The sequence below is a fragment of the Cryptotermes secundus genome, unplaced genomic scaffold, assembly GCF_002891405.2.
Source record: "Cryptotermes secundus unplaced genomic scaffold, Csec_1.0 scaffold465, whole genome shotgun sequence".
Classification (NCBI taxonomy): Eukaryota; Metazoa; Arthropoda; class Insecta; order Blattodea; family Kalotermitidae; genus Cryptotermes; species Cryptotermes secundus.
Genome location: NW_019738964.1, coordinates 2,428,591 through 2,447,002, shown reverse-complemented (window position 1 = coordinate 2,447,002; position 18,412 = coordinate 2,428,591). Strand labels below are relative to the sequence as shown.

At 43.5% G+C, this 18,412-nt stretch overlaps 2 protein-coding genes across 2 annotated transcripts in view; both read left to right on the top strand.

Moving 5' to 3' along the window:
- The window catches only part of LOC111871462, a gene marked incomplete at its 5' end in the record, with an annotated part of 601,181 nt that overhangs the window by 327,579 nt on the left and 255,190 nt on the right, over window positions 1-18,412 (top strand).
- Window positions 1-18,412, top strand: part of LOC117282864 — a 30,867-nt gene that overhangs the window by 2,337 nt on the left and 10,118 nt on the right. The gene's annotated exons all lie outside the window — the stretch shown is intronic.

Here is an 18,412-nt window from a genome sequence, read left to right as displayed (position 1 = left end):
ATAAACTTCAGGAAGTCCAATGATTTCAGTTAGGAGGAAAGCATTTTACAATATTGCCGTTGCATTTGGTGCACGCGTGAAACTAGATACGGTAGATAAAATGAGTTTAAATGAAAGATAAACTAGGTCCATACAGATATGCATTTGTGTGGTGGTCTAAAACAAGGAGACGCATAATCGCCACTGCTTTTCAACTTTGCCGTTAAGAAGGTACCAGAAAACCACGTCGGACTGAAACGGAATGGGACACACGAGTGTCTCGTCTACAAATACGCTGATGGTGTAAATCTGTTGCGAGTAAATACCACATAGAAAAACGCAGAATATCTAACGAGGATGGTCAAGAAATAAACTCATTTGAGTTTATTTCTAGGTCGCGTTGCAAGGGCCGGATTTCATGGCCCATCCCGTATACATACATACATAAAGATATATTTAAGTATTTTATGACGTCAGAATGTAGGGCAAAATCGTTACAAATATGAACAAATCATCTAAAAATATGTCCATCAAGTACTGGGAAAAGACATTAACACATCAACATTTAATTAAGGAGGAAATTAAGACCGCATTAAATTCGGATAATGTTTGCTACCATTCATTCCAGAACCATTTGTCCTCTCGTCTGCTGTTTAGTAACGTAAAGATTACATATTCATGGAGCTGAGCCTTTCTTGAGGAGCCGCCAATTCTGCAGCTACTCAAGAATTTCCCAGCATTTTATGGAACCCAAAGGTTCATTACCGTGTTCATAAGAGCACCCCACTGGTCCCCATCCTGAGCCAGATCAATCCAATCCATACCATTCCATCCTGTTTCTCTAAGATCCATTTTAATATTGTTCGCCCGCCTACGCCTTGGTCTTCCCTTTGGTCGCTTTCCTTCTGGCTTTCCCACAAATATCCTATATGCATTCTTCTTCTCCCCCATTCGTGTTACATGCCGTGCCCACCTCATGAAAAACCACAGTTTTGCCTGTAAGTCTGTATGGGTCTGAAGCTTGGTGGCTCCAAGTAAGGGAAGACCCTTGACTGAGAACAGGGTGCTGAGAAGTATATTTGGACTCACGAGGGATGGAATAATAGGATGTTGGAGAGAATTGCATAATTAGGAGCTTCGTAATTTGGGCCCTTCTTCAGATATAATTAGAATGATCAGGTCAAGGAGGATGAGATGGGCAGGGGATGTAGCACGCATAAGGAAGAAGAAGAAGAAGAATGCATACAGGGAACAAGCCCTTCTTACGGTGTGTTGCAAGCTGATTAAATTTGTCCTTCAGATATTCCCTCTTTTAATTTCTGAAATGCCTGCTTTTTCACGTCTTATATTGTTCAGATTATCCCCATTTGTTTGGTTCGGATCCTGTAACGATTGCAGTTCGGATATTTTCCTTCGATCTAATATTTTTTAGCATCCTTCGTCGAACCATGGCTTGTGCTCCATTTCATAATAAATTAGACTCTCTTTTTTGCTGAAATTTGTTTTCTATTGCTAGTAGGGTGGGACTAAGTCCCTTGTACTGCGGCCACTTCTAGCCCATTGTACCAGCCCCACTTGATAGGTGAGGGTGATTGTGGAGCAATTGGTGGAATGAAGATTGACATGGGAAACCGAAGTACTCGGAGAAAACCTGTCCCAGCTCCACTTTGTCCACCACAAATCCCACTTGACCAGACCCGGGATCGAACCCGGGCCGCCGCGGTGGGAAGCCAGTGACTAACCGCTTGAGCTATGGCGCGGCCTTGCTGAATATTTGATATTCTGTCTTCGTTAATATCCACATTATCGTCAAAGTAATCAGCTATTCATAGACTTCAAGAAAGCATATAATTCAGTTAGGAGGGACGTATTGTACAATAATCTAATAGAGTTTGGGATACCCATGAAACTAGTTAGGTTGATTAAAATGTGTTTTAACGAAACGTATAGTAAAGTCCGTGTAGGTAAAAATTTCTCTAATAAATTTCCTGCCTAAAATGGTCTAAAACAAGGAGATGCTTTATCGCCACTCCTTCTCAGATTTGCCATAGAGTATGCAATTAGGAAGGTCCAGGGAAACCAGGTGCGACTGAAACTAAACGTGACACATCAGCTGTTGGTCTATGCCGATGACGTGAATCTACTGGGTGACAATGTAGATACAATAAAGAAAAGCAGACAAACTTTAATTGATGCAAGTAAAGAGGTTGATCTAGAAGTAAACAAAGAGAAAACTATGTTGCTGTCTCGTCACCAAAATGCAGGGCAAAATCATGACATAAAGATAGGAAACAGATGTTTTGAAAATGTGGCACAGTTCAGATATTTGGGGACAACGATAACAGATCGAAACCTGATTCAGGAGAAATTAAGAGGCGACTGAAGTCGGGTAATGCTTGCTACCATTCAGTCCAGAACCTTTTGTCTTCTCGTCTGTTGTCCAAAAACATAAAAATTGGAATATACAACACTATAATTTTGCCTGTGGTTCTGTATGGGTGTGAAACTTGGTCTCTGACATTAAGGGAGGAACATATACTGAGGGTGTTTGATAACAGGGTGTTGAGGAGAATATTTGGACCAAAGAGAGATGAAATGATAGGAGGTTGGAGAAAACTGCATAATGAGGAGCTTCATAACTTGTACTCTTCTCCAAGTATAATTAGAAGGATCAAGTCAAGGAGGATGAGGTGGGCAGGTCATGTAGCACGAATGGGGGAGACAAGGAATGCGTATAGGATATTGGTGGGAAAGCCAGAAGGAAAGAGACCACAGGGAAGACCAAGGCGTAGGTGGGTGGACAATATTGGAATGGATCTTAGAGAGATAGGATGGGATGGTATGGATTGGATAGATCTGGCTCAGGATGGGGACCAGTGGAGGGCTCTTGTGAACACGGTGATGAACCTTCGGGTTCCATAAAATGCTGGGAAATTCTTGAGTAGCTATAGAATTGGCTTCTCCTCCTTAAGGGCTCAGCTCCATGAGTAAGTAAGTAAGTATTTCAAAGCCGCGGACCTGTTTCAAATGTTAACCCGATACTGTTCTATTATCTTCTGCCTCATTTAGTATCTTGAGATTGAATCTCTTCATGTCAGATTTCTGCGTTCCCCTTTTGTTTACCTCCAGTCTTACCCTAACCGTTTCTACCACCAGATAGTGCTCGGTATCACAGATTCCCAGCGAGATCGGATATCGAGTACTTAAATATTATTATTTCTTTTAGTTGTGACGAATTAATTTAATCTCATTGTTACTGGTGTGAGTATATCCAAGAAGTGAGAGAAATGAGAAATACATGCAAAATACTCCGCTTACCCGGAGAACGGGTAATGATAGACCTTGTTAAATTGGATTGTAAGGAAGAAAGTTGTTAGGTTGTGGGGTCGATTCATTTGACCAATGGTTTTTTATTGTGAACGCGGCAATGAAACCAGGCGGGCGACTTCTCCAGGAGGACCTAGACATACTCATTCTTAACTCCAGCACCAGACAAAGTTAGTGGCCTCTCCTCCGTCTGCTTGGACTCTATCGGATTCTCTTTGGAAGCAGTCAAATACTCGCATATTATCACCGCCTCTGTGGTCTAGTGGTAAGAGTTCGATTCCTGGCGCCATCAGTTTTTTTCTGAGAAGTAGTGGGTCTGAAACGGGGTCCACTCAGCCTCGTGATGATAACTGAGGAGATATTTCAAGGAAATAGCGGCTCCGGTCTACAAAACCGAAATTAACGGCCGTGGGGATTCGTTACGGTGACCACGCGACACCCTCTATCCGATATAGTTTGCACTAACTTCGCCGACAAGCGGCGGTCGCTCGGTCGGTATTGTTCGCTTTCCGACTAAACCCACGGAGTTTGTTTTATCATTATTTTATATTGTTCATGTAAATGTCCTGTTTGATGCCTACTTTAGTTGTTTTCACTAGAAATGTTCATGCGTTTAGTGCTGTAATGTTTCAGACTTGAAGCCGAACTATAGCCTATTAAAATTAGTACGCACTTGAGCTTACAGAAATGGAAAGGTCAGTGTAAGTAACGCGAGGAAATGAAAGATTGCAGGCGGATATGGAATTTGGGTTTGGCCGTGCCATTTCCGGCAGGGTCTAGCTCACGGACGTAAATCTGATGAACGATCAATGGAAAGCAGAACTCGCCCGTATGCAGATCGAGCAGTCCACACATTTGTCTTGCACTGTTTTTCCGGATTTACCTCAGTTATTTCAAGCACCAAGCTATACCGTCACTTCATTCTTTCGATGGCGACACTGACTGTTGGTAGGAGTCCTTGTGCTTAAGTGAGCGTCAAGTCACGAAGGCGTATGGAGGTGGAGGTACAGTTCCACGGATATCAGCCTGTTGACTGGATGAATCTGAGAGATGAGCTTCAAGCCCCTGTCATTTCACCCCCGGGATAAGAGCCCCCCCATACCCATTGGATAGTAGCCAATGTGGACGATATGGAAAAATGAAAGTTTCTGTTCCTTGACGGGGATCGAACCCCGATTATTGGGCTGCCCACCCCGTAGTCTAGTCGCCGAACCGTCTGAGGCATATGGCGTCTGAATTAAAGCGGTCGGGGCAAGAAGTTGATATATTTAATGAGTTTTTTTATTGCTAGTCGAGTGGGACTAAGTCCCTTGTACTGCGGCCACTTCTGGCCTATTGTACCAGCCCCAGATGATAGTGAGGGTGATTGTGGAGCAGTTGTTGGAATGAAGATTGGCAAGGGAAACCGAAGTACTCGGAGAAAACCTGCCCCAGCGTCATAAATCCCATTTGACCAGACCCGGGATCGAGCCCGGGCCGCCGCGGTGAGAAGCCAGCGACTAACCGCTTGAGCTATGGCGCGGCCTATAGTCTGAGTTAGTGACAACATTGAATTAACTGCAGCTGAATAAATAACTACACAAAGGGTTGTCTGATACGTGTTTCAGTTCTGAGATTCACGCTGTTTATGCGTGCATGCACTTGACGTTACTAGTGTACTGAATTCGTAATAACTTTTCTCTCTGCGTATGAGCAAGCCCTTTGATGACGTACAGCCCTGTTCAGTGGAACAATGGACCATGATGAAAGACGCGAATGTATTCACACTCTTTTGCATTATTTACTTATTGAAAGTAGGAATAATTAAACGTAATGGTTCCAGAATCGAAGACATATTGTAAATTTACATCAAAACTAATTATGGAGGTAATGCAACATTAATTTCCCAGAATGCCATTAGAGGAAGAGATTTAATATTTATAGTATTAATACGAAAACCTCCTGGATAACTGAATAATTAATTGCAATTATTTCCTGATTTATTAATAATTAAAAAGACGATAACATGTGCTTAGTTCATTTAATTATATGTGAACGTGCTGTATGGAAAAGTATTTGAGTGAGATATCAAACACGAGAAAGGAAACAACAGTTCTGGGAAGAATTTATGTCGCGTACTTTCTTTCAGATACTTCGGTGTATACGATGAGATACAGGAACTGTAATTAATAATTATATTACTAGTACAGAAAGTTTATATTGTAACTTCTCAACATATCGTGACTCGATTAATGTCCAGCGAATACATAGTCGCCGACGAATTCGTGACTGCTCGTGACACACTATGAGTTGACCACGAGCTATGCGTCAGAAGTACATGTTTGACAGCGCTCATGTTGACCATTTTAGAAGGCGTCTATTCCTTCGCTTAGACCAATCCCTGAACAGCGCGCATCTTAATCTTCATAGATAATACATTTTATATGTAATTTATTATAATTTTATCAATACGAAATTTCACATATCTAGATTAAGTGGCTCATTAGTTGTCATCAGAGCAAACGCCAAATTCAGGTACAAGTATTATCCTAAGCATTCTATTATGTTCATATAAAACAGCAGGTTATGTTGGGTACATATCTATAATTATAAATACCGTATGTGTGTATATTAGCTCGTGATGTTTGCAATTGCAGACAACACGGACGTCGTGAAACCATTGAAATGACATTATTATTACACGGCACGACTGTCACCACGTTTTGAGCAATCCAGGACATTCCTTAGGATTGCTGAGTTACTGGACGTTGTCCATCGTCCGGTGTTCTAAACAATCCAGTGTTCCGGAAAGTTGGTCTTTTCGGTACATATGTACACTGCTGGTTCCGTTAGAAATAGCAAGTCTCAATCACTGGAGAACTGAGTTAGTGACTGAGGTTAGACATATCAGACCGAAAAGAGAAAGTGCTTCCCACTCGTTCACCTGAGGACGGAAGCAGATCCAGTTTGCGAAACATTGTATACGAGTATTTTAAAATATCGGACGATGGAAGAAGTCCAAGAACTCAGTAATACTAAATGTTATACATCACCGTCAGAACCTTTCAGAATCGTTTAGGCTTGCCTGTATAATATGAAGGAGAGGAAGGAAGGTAGATGAGTGACGTTAAGGCGGAAATGAAAGTGAAGTGCAAGGAATTCGAAGGCAAGGAAGCAGTTAAGAGTACCAACGATCGCATGGACTTCCTGTTGAACCTTCAGCGGGCATTACATTAGCTTTATAATAAAAACTACGAGTAACTTTTGTTTGCCCATACTGTCTCATCGAACCTGTCTGTACTTATAACATGGCTTCCACCATGAGCTGCACCCGACAACGAAGGGGAGACCTGAAGAAGCGTTAGCACTGGGAGGGAGGGCATGTTCTGCTTACGAATACCAATTTCGGCGAATTGTTTCCCGAGTCTCAAACCTATGACTCACCCAGGAGTGTTAATCGTGGGACATTCACTGACGGCCGAACCCAAAACTTTTGTTTGAAGGGGGGTGGGGGTGGGGGTTGTATTGGCGATGAAGCCGGTGAAAAAGGAGGTCAAACCTCCTTTGGATGCTTACATTTCTCGTAGTAACCAGGGGAAAGGGCTGCAGTCAGGATAGATGTTTAACTTATTCCGCTGTGTGATATCATGTGATGTCAACTGTTGGAAATGTTTAACGGTGTTCAGTGCCCGGTGGATAAGTGCATGCTCAGTATACCCGAATTCTGGAAATATACCTATCCCAGATTCTGTTAATCTTTTAAAGCACCCCCCTAACTGTGTACGCCACTTGCTTTAGCATTAAAACAATTCTAGTCGCACGTATTGTCCCTGCAGTGTATTTATGGCTATCTCTTTATTGTTTGCATCCGTCAACACAACATATATTTCAAAATAAACCAGTCTAGTTGTTTATATTGCTTTTATTTAATAAGTGCTACATGTTTCGGTCCATATTTTGGACCGTCTTAAGGCAGTCTCCATATTAGGATATTTCAATAACATTAGACATATTTAATAAACCTGCCTGAGGATGGTCTAAAATATAGACCGAAACATGTAGCACTTATTAAATAAGACCAATGTAAACAACTAGACTGGTTTATTTTGAAATATATGTTGTAGTGATGGCCAGAGTATCGCAAATCATGGATTTGTTACGATTCTGAGAATAAATCGTGATTATTTCCCTTACCAACATTAGCCTTCCCTTCGTTGTAATTTCAGTGAGAACATTTAAATGTTTGGATGAAGTTCAGGAAGCAAATGGTTAAGCATATTTTTGCGTACAGATGAGACCCCCCCCCTGCCTACAGGAAAGCGCTCTTAAGAGGGAATTCAAAGAAATACATTTCATTAGAGCATAAGACTTTGGCACACAAGTTCCGAAAACTATTGCTTGTCAGTTTAGAGCATGAATTCGCGTAGGACGAGACGAATGGGCTTTCTATACATTTCCTCATACTGAATAAAAACAGCCGTCATTTCAGGAAGCTCTGTTAACTGCAAAAAAGCCTAGCTGCATTCTCTTTAAAGTCCGATTAAATATGTAATTACCCGGCACTGTAATGGTTCTGACGGGCTCCTGGCAAGAAGAGCGATTCGTTACTTTAATTATAATGTGTGAGATTCTTAGAGTCTGTTTCTTTCTTTGTTTCCACGCTGTGTTGTTTTCAATTAATCCGTCAGCCCCCTTTCTGAGAAGAGCCACGAAATGAAATGAAATGCGATTTCTCGGACAGGAAGACCTTCATTCAGTTCCCATACATGTGACGCACGACCCCTCGTGTAACTGGATCCTAGTTAGTTTTAGGAGTGGTGTTGGACGGAGTCCCTTGGTACTGCGGCTTCAGTTGGGCCAGTTGTGCCAGCCCCTGATGACAGGTGAGTGTGGAGCATTGGTGGATTCATAATCAACGGGGGAAACCGAAAGTGTTAGAAGAAAAACCTACCTTAGTGCCATTTCGGCCTCCACAAGTCCCAAATGGACTACCCTGGTATTGAACCCAGATCTGTATGGTGGGAAACCGGTGACTACCCGTTTACAAGTGGAAAATCGAGCGTTCACACGTAGAACAAAGAAATGAGACATCTGGAACGTGAAAACCCAAGTAAATAAGAACATAATGAGTGGCAATGTATTTTGAAAGTTTTGACTTTACACAGTTAAGAAACTAGTATGCATCGTTTAAATTAAGCAACAAATGAACATCATCTTGACTTGCGTTGTCTTTCCCGCGTTCTACATCTTCTCCTTTTGAATCTGGGAAGTTTATAGAAGTGGGACGCCTCGTCTTCGTATTCATAAGTTTGTACAATAACCCAGTAGGCTGCGTGTATATGTGAAAATATCATATAGCCCGTGGGAGGGAATTCGGTCCACTTTTCAGCTCCGCAAACCAGCCTTGCCCTACACTCGTAGAAGAAAGTTCTCATCACATCGAGGCAAGTGGCAGGTCGTACTACCGACTTTCTCTTACTTCACTGCGCTACGTAGTCATTGTCATAGGAACAATGTGGAAAGGAGCATATCTATTCAGGCGAGAAGAAATGACATGCTTTTAGGGATTTGAAGCCATTTTATCGGTTGATATCCCTCTAGGTCTACATCCCCCCCACCCTCTCTTAGAATTACGTGCGTTGCTCTTCTCATGGGTTCTTTGAAAGGAGTTCATGAAATGGGAGCATGTTTATTTCTAAAAGATCTCAATGCATTTAAATGATATTTGGTTCGTTGTACACCCTGACATTTTCCTCTGCCCCGGAAATGAAGACAGTATGCTCCGAAACCTCGGTTTGTTTTGTGCTTTCTTTGTGTCGGTATCAGTATCTCAGACTGTGTAGTGTCGAATGGTAGGACGACTGGCGGATAATGAATTGGAAAGGATTTAGAAGGACGCGGTCTTGAGTCATTATCCCGGCTTTTACCTGGAGGAACTGAAGAATACCACGAAAGCCCTCAGATAGGATAGTCAGTGTCCTGTCTGAGATTCGAACCACGCGCCTCTCGAATTCATGTCTCGGTCGTCACCGCAACACCACCACAACCAGATCGTTGTAACCCACGCGCCAGGGCCGCGCCATAGCTCAAGCGGTTAGTCGCTGGCTTCCCGATCCCGGGTCTGGTCAAGTGGGATCTGTGGTGGACAAAGTGGCGCTGGGGCAGGTTTTCTCCGAGTACTTCGGTTTCCCCTGCCAATCTTCATTCCACCAATTACTCCACAATCACCCTCACCTATCATCTGGGGCTGGTACAATAGGCCAGAAGTGGCCGCAGTACAAGGGACTTAGTGCCACCCCACTGCCAATAAAAAATAAAAATGAAGAACCCACACGCCAGACTACAGTAGATCATAACCCATGCTGCTATGATATTAATTTCCTTCTTATTCGCCTCTGTGGTGTAGTGGTCTGAGTTCCTGGCTACAGATCCAGATTCCCGGCGCTACCAGATTTTCTGAGGAGTAGTGGGTTTGGAGCGGGGTCCACTCAGCCTCGTGAGGATAATTGAGAAGTTATTTCAACGAAATAGCGGCTCCGGTCTAGAAAACCGAAATTAACGGCCGTGGGGATTCGTTACGCTGACCACGCGATACCCTCTATCCGCTAAAGTTCGCACTAACTTCGCCGACACTCGGCGGTCGCTCTGACGGTATAGTTCGCTTGCGGACTGAAACCACGGAGTTTGTTTGTTTTGTTTTTCGTATTTGCTGCGAGGTAAGTGGATGTAGACGTGGGGTCCACATTATGTCAAGACTGCGTGGCTGTCGAACTGTTTGATGGTGCGGAACCTTCGATGATGTCATTGGCTTTGAACTCTTGAAGCAGGAACTCGTATTTTTAAGAATTTAAACCCCGGTATGCGGAAAGTTAAATGAAATAGACATCATGCTTTAGGAAACAATTCATATTGTGCCCATACTTCCATGATGCGAAGGCGGACCTGCATGCTGGCCACAGAGGTCTAGAAGTCAGGTACGATTTCGGAAAGCTATATCCTCACGCCGTGTTCTACATCAATACTTCCGGTATTTCGATTTTTTTGCTGCAGATCTTGAAAATTGTTTCGCGCAGGCTGGCACTTGAAGTGTGGAAAATTCTTCTTGTAGCCAAAGTTAGTCTGTGTATGTATCATTTTACGTATCTGATGAAACGTCAGTTACTCATTTTTTTTAACCTTCGTGTGTGTGAGGGAACAGACGGATTTCGTAATTACTGAAAACCTACCACAGGTAGAAAATATTATTTTACTGAACTTGTAGGTTTCTGATCTTCCATTATGTCTGAACATGTCCTCGACTCTGAAGTTCACTAAGAAATCCATGCAGTGTCAGAAAATCCGCGTGTGATATGGTTTGCAGTACGACTTCGAAAACTCTGTTTTCCTCAGGAAGAACCTCAGTTTCTTCGCTTATCGAGATAATTGTGGTAGTCTTACCTCGGAATGATGAATTCATTTTTTTGTACCTTAACATCTTGCTGCAGGTGGTATTATAATTTATTTTTAGTCGTGTTTACCGTTCACCGTGCAACGACATCGAGATCTAAATGAATCATTTGTAAAATTCATCACTGAACTACATGTTTCGGCCTACTCTGCCATCATCAGGTGCGTTGAAATTCGAGGGAACTACTGTGCCTCCCGCGTTACTGCCATGGGCTTTTTCTCATTTATAATATTTTTAAATGAAAACAATGTAGTTCCTTCTCTTATGTCGCATGTATTGTCTTTTTGGTATGCCTGTTGTCTATCAGGTGTACATGGTGGACGGTAAACAAAACTAAAAACAAATTACTTCATGTATCCGTCTAAAGATGTCTGCTAGGTATGCTAACAGTTGGGCCCAAAAAGTGTCCCACAAACGTAATGAAAGCCGGAAGGGATCAGCAGAGAAAAACAATATTTCTGAACGCAGTGTGGATACACGAACCAAAATTCTGCCGCATAATAACTGCTGAACCGCCATGTACACCAGTAGCTTTGTGTAAGTAGTACCTGTTTCTTCACAGAACAACAATATTGTAACGGATTTGATCAACTCGTTGCCAGGCAATAGCTCGTAAACACGGCCCAACACGCAATACGGCAGAAGCAAGCAGTAAGCTTGAGGAGTACAGAAGAGTATAAGAGGTGAGCCTGTGAAGGTTTAACGTGTGATTTGAAGACTTTATGTGTGCTGTACTGCAGTGGTGTTGGGAGTGTGTGATTTAGGGAGACTTTTGTAGTTCCTGTGTTTTAATTGTGTTACCAGGAGACGACTGATGTATGAGTAACAATGAATTATAAAGTGTGGAAATATGGATAGCACTAAAGTATTGGTAATTAATTGGATGTGTATCAGGAGAAAATAAACCCATTCGACCAATCCAGAACCCCCGTTATTTGTCACCAGTACACGTGACAGTGTTGTTTAATTTGTCTTCGTTTTATTAAGTTTACAATCTTCTTAACCGTTTTCTTGTATTTGAAGTCTTTTTGAAGCAAGGTATTCTTCCATCTATCTCCCACTTGGAGTATAGGGCATCCGTGAAACACTTCGTTTCACTTCAGTTTCTTAATCTTAGTCGGTAGGACTGTTTGGACGGGGAATCTGCCCGTCGCAAGGCCGCTACCTACACAGGACAGCACAAACACAGACAAGCATCCATACCCTGAATGGGTTTTGAACCCACGATCCCAGCGTTCGAGCGGGAGAATGGCGATGAATAATACAGTAGCTGCTGTTGCATTCTGATTGAATGGCTTAACATATGCAATAAAACCTCGCGTTTTCTCATCCGTCCATCCATCCATCGTACGCAACTTGCAGGATCCGCTTCTTACAGAAGAGCAATACTTCAGTAGCCCTTACAGTGCAGATTTGAAAATTCTTGTATATTTCCACCATCGGTGCTCCGCCTTCTGTTGGAAGTGTATCAGAGGCACGTTGTACACAGCTGCACACGACATGTGTATCACTACCTCCGCCTTCTGTTGGGAGTGTATCAGAGGAACTTTGTACACAGCTGCACACGACATGTGTATCACTACCTCCTCTTCCTGTTGGAAGTGTATCAGAGGCACTTTGTACACAGCTGCACACGACATGTGTATCACTACCTCCTCCTCCTGTTGGAAGTGTATCAGAGGCACTTTGTACACAGCTGCACACGATATGTGTATCACTACCTCCTCCTCCTGTTGGAAGTGTATCAGAGGCACTTTGTACACAGCTGCACACGATATGTGTATCACTACCTCCTCCTCCTGTTGGAAGTGTATCAGAGGCACTTTGTACACAGCTGCACACGATATGTGTATCACTACCTCCTCCTCCTGTTGGAAGTGTATCAGAGGCACTTTGTACACAGCTGCACACGATATGTGTATCACTACCTCCTCCTCCTGTTGGAAGTGTATCAGAGGCACTTTGTACACAGCTGCACACGATATGTGTATCACTACCTCCTCCTCCTGTTGGAAGTGTATCAGAGGCACTTTGTACACAGCTGCACACGATATGTGTATCACTACCTCCTCCTCCTGTTGGAAGTGTATCAGAGGCACTTTGTACACAGCTGCACACGATATGTGTATCACTACCTCCTCCTCCTGTTGGAAGTGTATCAGAGGCACTTTGTACACAGCTGCACACGATATGTGTATCACTACCTCCTCCTCCTGTTGGAAGTGTATCAGAGGCACTTTGTACACAGCTGCACACGATATGTGTATCACTACCTCCTCCTCCTGTTGGAAGTGTATCAGAGGCACTTTGTACACAGCTGCACACGACATGTGTATCACTACCTCCTCCTCCTGTTGGAAGTGTATCAGAGGCACTTTGTACACAGCTGCACACGATATGTGTATCACTACCTCCGCCTTCTGTTGGGAGTGTATGACAGACACTTCGTACACAGCTGCAGACGATATGTGTATCACTACAATTTTTTATTTATGAATTGAACTATGAATAACACCAATGTTTTCACGTGTTTTCCTTGATTAAGAGTGTGACCTAATAAGTGTATCTCGACTTCATCCGTGGAGGAGCCAGGATAGCTCAGTCGGTATAGCGACATGCTACGGAATGGATGGTCGGGGTTCATTTCTAGGCGGGGGCAAGAGCTTTATCCCTTCTTCACGCCGTCCAGACCAAATCTGGGGCTCACCCAGCCTCCTCTGCAACTGATACCCTGGTCTATTTTCTTGGGGATAAAGCGGCCGGTGCGTGTAGGTGGCCATTCATCTCCATCTAGTGCCGAGGGAGCTATGTCTCCATTCCCTGATACGTTTTCATTGTGTGAAGTTTACTTAAGTACAGTGATAACTTTGCCTCTTGTCTTCTTTTTTATCCATTCTTAGGGTTCGCAGGACACAGCACTCGGAGATTGAAATAAAGCATCAGTAACAATTTTCCATTCGCTGTCTTCTATTCCCGCAGATTTAAATTCTGTGTCGGTAACAGGCTGTTTCGAAACAAACATCTTTCTCCGGGGTAAGAAGTTTTGTTTTAAGTATACAAGGATGAATATAAATTGAAATCTGAACATTTCTTCAATTCGTCATTAGTCGGCCGGTATCCAAGGACAAGGTACAATAACCGGGACGTGTGGGCAACCTATTTATAAGGGTCAAAGAAAGTAGGAACTCCACACATTCATTGCTTTTCGGATTGTATGTTTCGGAGAGTGACGAACGGTGATCCCCACCCTGTTCTCAGTCCTAACTTTATGAAAACTTGGCGTGAACTGACAATATGTATTACAAGCAGTGTCATTAAGCAATAAAATGAATTGTCCCCACAGTGTCGCCGCAGAGGGCCTAGAGACACCGGCGACAGACATGTGTTTTCGTTGCAGATGCACATAACAGGGGCTACAGGCTGACTGATAAATGTATAAAAGAATAATGATGATGTACATCAAGTTAACCATATTGTTGTGACAGCACAGGCGTAACAAAATGAGCTAGTCTGCCATCAGACATCATTTTCTCGCGGAACTCTTGAAATTGCCTCATGAAAACCCGGATTTCACTGATCTCAGACCGAGGAATACTGTTATAGACAAGAATGATTTTTGTGCCATTGACACTAACTATCGTTTCATGTGTCTGTGGTTCAGTCTTTAGACTTTCAGTCATTTTCTTTAAACTGCAAAGTTATTTAGCGTGAAATAGCATGAGAAGGTAACTGTAAGGGTACGATCGTGGTCAGTTTTAAGGCATTCGCTTGTAGAGGCTGAGGAGAAGCACGAAGGATCTTAACATATCCGGTAACAACCGAAGAACTTCAGCAAAAGATTCCGTTCACGTGTCATTACGATTTTCTTGTTACTAGTACAGAAAAGGCAGCAAGCTTGCATGGATCACACGCCCCTCTGAGACCTGGCCGAGTTTGTCAGACTGGGTCAGTGTTGAAAGACCTTGCCGTGGTTGTAACTTTACGACGAGCGGGATATTTTGAATTAGAACGCCCGCGGCCCTGTATTACAGGTATGTAAGCTGTTTTTCATGCGAGGTTTGAGGTCCTCACGGCGGTGGTTATGAAGAGTGCTGTCTTCAGGGACATGTGGGGTTCTCTGACGTTTCGGAAGAGCCCACTGCCTCCGTTTTCAGTACCGAGGAGTAAGCGACACAAGCAAGTAGCAGCAGAGCACTGCTTTCATTTAAAGCACGAAGATGATGGTAATACTTTCGTCCGAAGAAACGCCAGTCAGGTTCTACCAGGCTATACGGCATCTCATCCAAGCCGACCGTAAGTAATCTCTGCCGAGAGATGTTAAATAAGAGTAGCTATCAGTTATTCACAGGGGTACGCGGTAGCGTAGTTGGGTCAGGTACTATGCTACAAGCCGGAAGGTCGTGGGTTCAAGTCCCGATGAGGTCATTGGATTTTTTTCAATTGACCTAATCCTTCCAGCGGAACTATGGCCCTGGGGTCGATTCAGTCTCTAACAGAAATGAGTACTAGGAATTAATATTTGGGGAGTAAAGCGCGACCGGCGCGTAAAGCTGACAACCTTACCGCCATCTTTGAGCCTATTGTCAAGGTAATGTGGGACCCTCAACGTCTCACAACCCTATGGGCCTTCACGGCCTGTTACAGGGATAGCTTTACTTACTTACTTATGTGTGTGGCATGTGGCAAAATAGGAATTACAGTGTTGGTAATTAATTCGGGCACGATATCGTAGCCTCTGGCGCACCCAGACGGGTCCGTAATCGGCGCCAGTTTCTGTGGCTCTGTTTGAGGTACAGCAAATGCGTGTTGTAGGGAGCAAAGAATTTCATTTTCGTGAAATATATATTTACTTAGAGATTACATTATTTTCTCTATAGTAAATATCCTACCGTTATCAAGTTAGGAAATGTACGCACAGCGTTACATTTGTGGCACCTTAATAATCTCGAAACAGTAAGATTTCACGGAAAAAGAGTATTGGACATAAAGTATGTTGTTTTTTTTTTTTTAAGATTCTTATTTGAAAGGGTTTTCGCTTTAGTCGGTCTAAATATTTAGTACTTTTTTTATTGCTAGTGGGGTGGGACTAAGTCCCTTGTACTGCGGCCACTTCTGGCCTATTGTATCAGCCCCAGATGATAGGTGAGGGTGATTGTGGAGCAATTGGTGGCATGACGATTGGCAGGGGAAACCGAAGGATTCGGAGAAAACCTGCCCCAGCGCCACTTTGTCCACCACAGAGCCCACTTGATCTAACCCGGGCCGCCGCGGTGGGAAGCCAGCGACTAACCGCTTGAGCTACACTCGAGATACTCACAGAAACATAGGCCATCAGATGGAAGTAACCATAATATTTTTCGATTTTAGCCAAAACTGGAACACGTTGATAAAGTGTAATGGAATTCAGTATAATGTTTCAGAAATCCTTTCAGCGCTTTTCGAGTTGTTACAGGCTGGCAGACAGACAGACAGACATGGGAAGTTAACATGCCCATTTTTGAAAATTTATTTGATAACGAGCGGGATATTATTATTATGTAAAATTAGCCAGCAGTGTTGTAATGTTTAGAGATAAACGAAACTAGCCGTGTTCATTGTCGAGGTGTACGCTTGCATTCACGAGAAGGGGAGGGCTCACCGTGGATCGGTGAACTTAGGCATGGCATTTCTGGCGTGATTATTGGGTTCTGCTGCCCTCATATTTGGTGCCCATTACCGTCGTCGGGACACCACTTTCACAACATATCGGTTTGTATCGACTGCCCCTCCCCCCACAGGATGTGCATTTTTGTGGCTCGCTGTTTTCCCCGAATTGCAGTGTCAAGTCGGCAGCTTTCTCTTTCACAACGGTTCATTGTGCGTGCTTTTATTTCTTGTATATGCTGTAAACCTTTCAAAATAAACACCCGTAATATGCATATCCCTTGGCCGATTACGGTGGCCGCGCAGTCTAAGGCATGAACTCTCTTCCCTCGCTCGAACGGTTGGATCATGGGTTCGAATCCCACTCAAGGCATGGATGTCTGTCTGCGTTTATTCTGTGTGTGGGTAGCGGCCTTGCGACGGGCTGATCCCCCGTCCAAGGAGTCCTACCTACTGTGTATAGGATTAAGAAACAAAAAAAGAACCGAGGTCCCAACATAAGGACTGTAGAACCGTAGAGAGATCCACATCCCTTTGTGGGAAGAAATGAAAGGAAGGTCATCAAGTTATGGATTAGTCACTGTTGGAAAATCGTAAAAGTAAAAAGTAAAGCTATCCCTGTAACAGGCCGCGAAGGCCCATAGGGTTGTGAGACGTTGAGGGTCCCACATTATCTAGACAATCGGCTCAAAGATGGCGGTAAGGTTGTCAGCCTTACGCGCCGGCCGCGCTTTACTCCCCCGGAAAATTATTTAATTGATTCCTGGTACTCATTTCTGTTAGAGGGTGAATGAACCCCAAGGCGGAAAATCGTACATTAATAAAAGCACCAGTTTTCAACTCAGTTAAGGGAGAGTGGTTAGTATGTGTACACCTGCTTTAACATTAAAATGCTCTCAATTTTGCTCGCATAGTGTACTTTAGTGTTTCATGCTCCCCAAATCTTATGGTCTTAATAATGGAGAGGCACGGTGTTTTCTTTGAAGTAGAACCTAAATTCTTAAATATTATTTAGATGTCTCCGGTTCTCAGAGGGGTAGAATGTAAGTCCATAATACTTACCTTTTTCTACGAATCGAAATATAATGTTGGGTCGTAAGTTATGGATTAGTCAGGATCGTAAATAAAAAGACACTCTAATGTTCGTATGGTCCGGTATCTGTTTTCACTTTTTGACTCCTAGGTGGCCTGATAAAGAATTGCGTGATTTTAGTCCGCAAGCGAACTATACCGACCGAGCGACCGCCGCTTGTCGGCGAAGTTTAGTGCCAACTTTCGCGGATAGAGGATGTCGCGTGGTCAGCGCAACAACGAATCCCCACGGCCGTTAATTTCGGTTTTCTACACCGGAGCCGCTATTTCCTTGAAATAGCTCTTTGGGTATCACGAGGCTGAGTGGACCCCGTTCCAGACCCACTAATTCTCAGAAAAAAAATCTGGTAGCCCCGGGAATCGAACCCGGGCTTCTGGATCTGTAGCCAAATACCCTGATCACTAGACCACAGAGACGGTCGGCTGGCCTGATACCTTAATAAGTTTAAAAAGGAAGTCAGTTTCTGCCTCATAGAGAACACACCGAGTCTCTATTACAGAATTCAGTCAGTGAATGTAATGCATATTGAAGAGTTTAATCTTCTGGGATATAACGCCGTGTAGGCCGTTGAAAGTCAACCTCAGCGTTACGTCCGAGAAGGTAGAACTCTCCATAGCCACCGCCGTGAGAACAGCAATATGCATTGCTTGCTGTGAGATCCATACAAAACACGCAAAAGCACAGATGGACGAAAGAGCAGATTTGGAATGTTGCAGCAGTTGATACGTACTGTACTACGTATATTAACCGCAGTGGCCTGTGAGACAGACTAACAGAAGTCCACTCGCCACCCATGTCCCGTGACTATATAATTCTTTTCGAGTTTCAGATTATTCGCAAGTTTTAAATGTGTCCGCACCATGACAGCTTAATGAAGCGAATGACACATATGACATTGTTCGTGATTCATATTCTGTTACTGGCGATGGTGTTTCTTGCCGTTA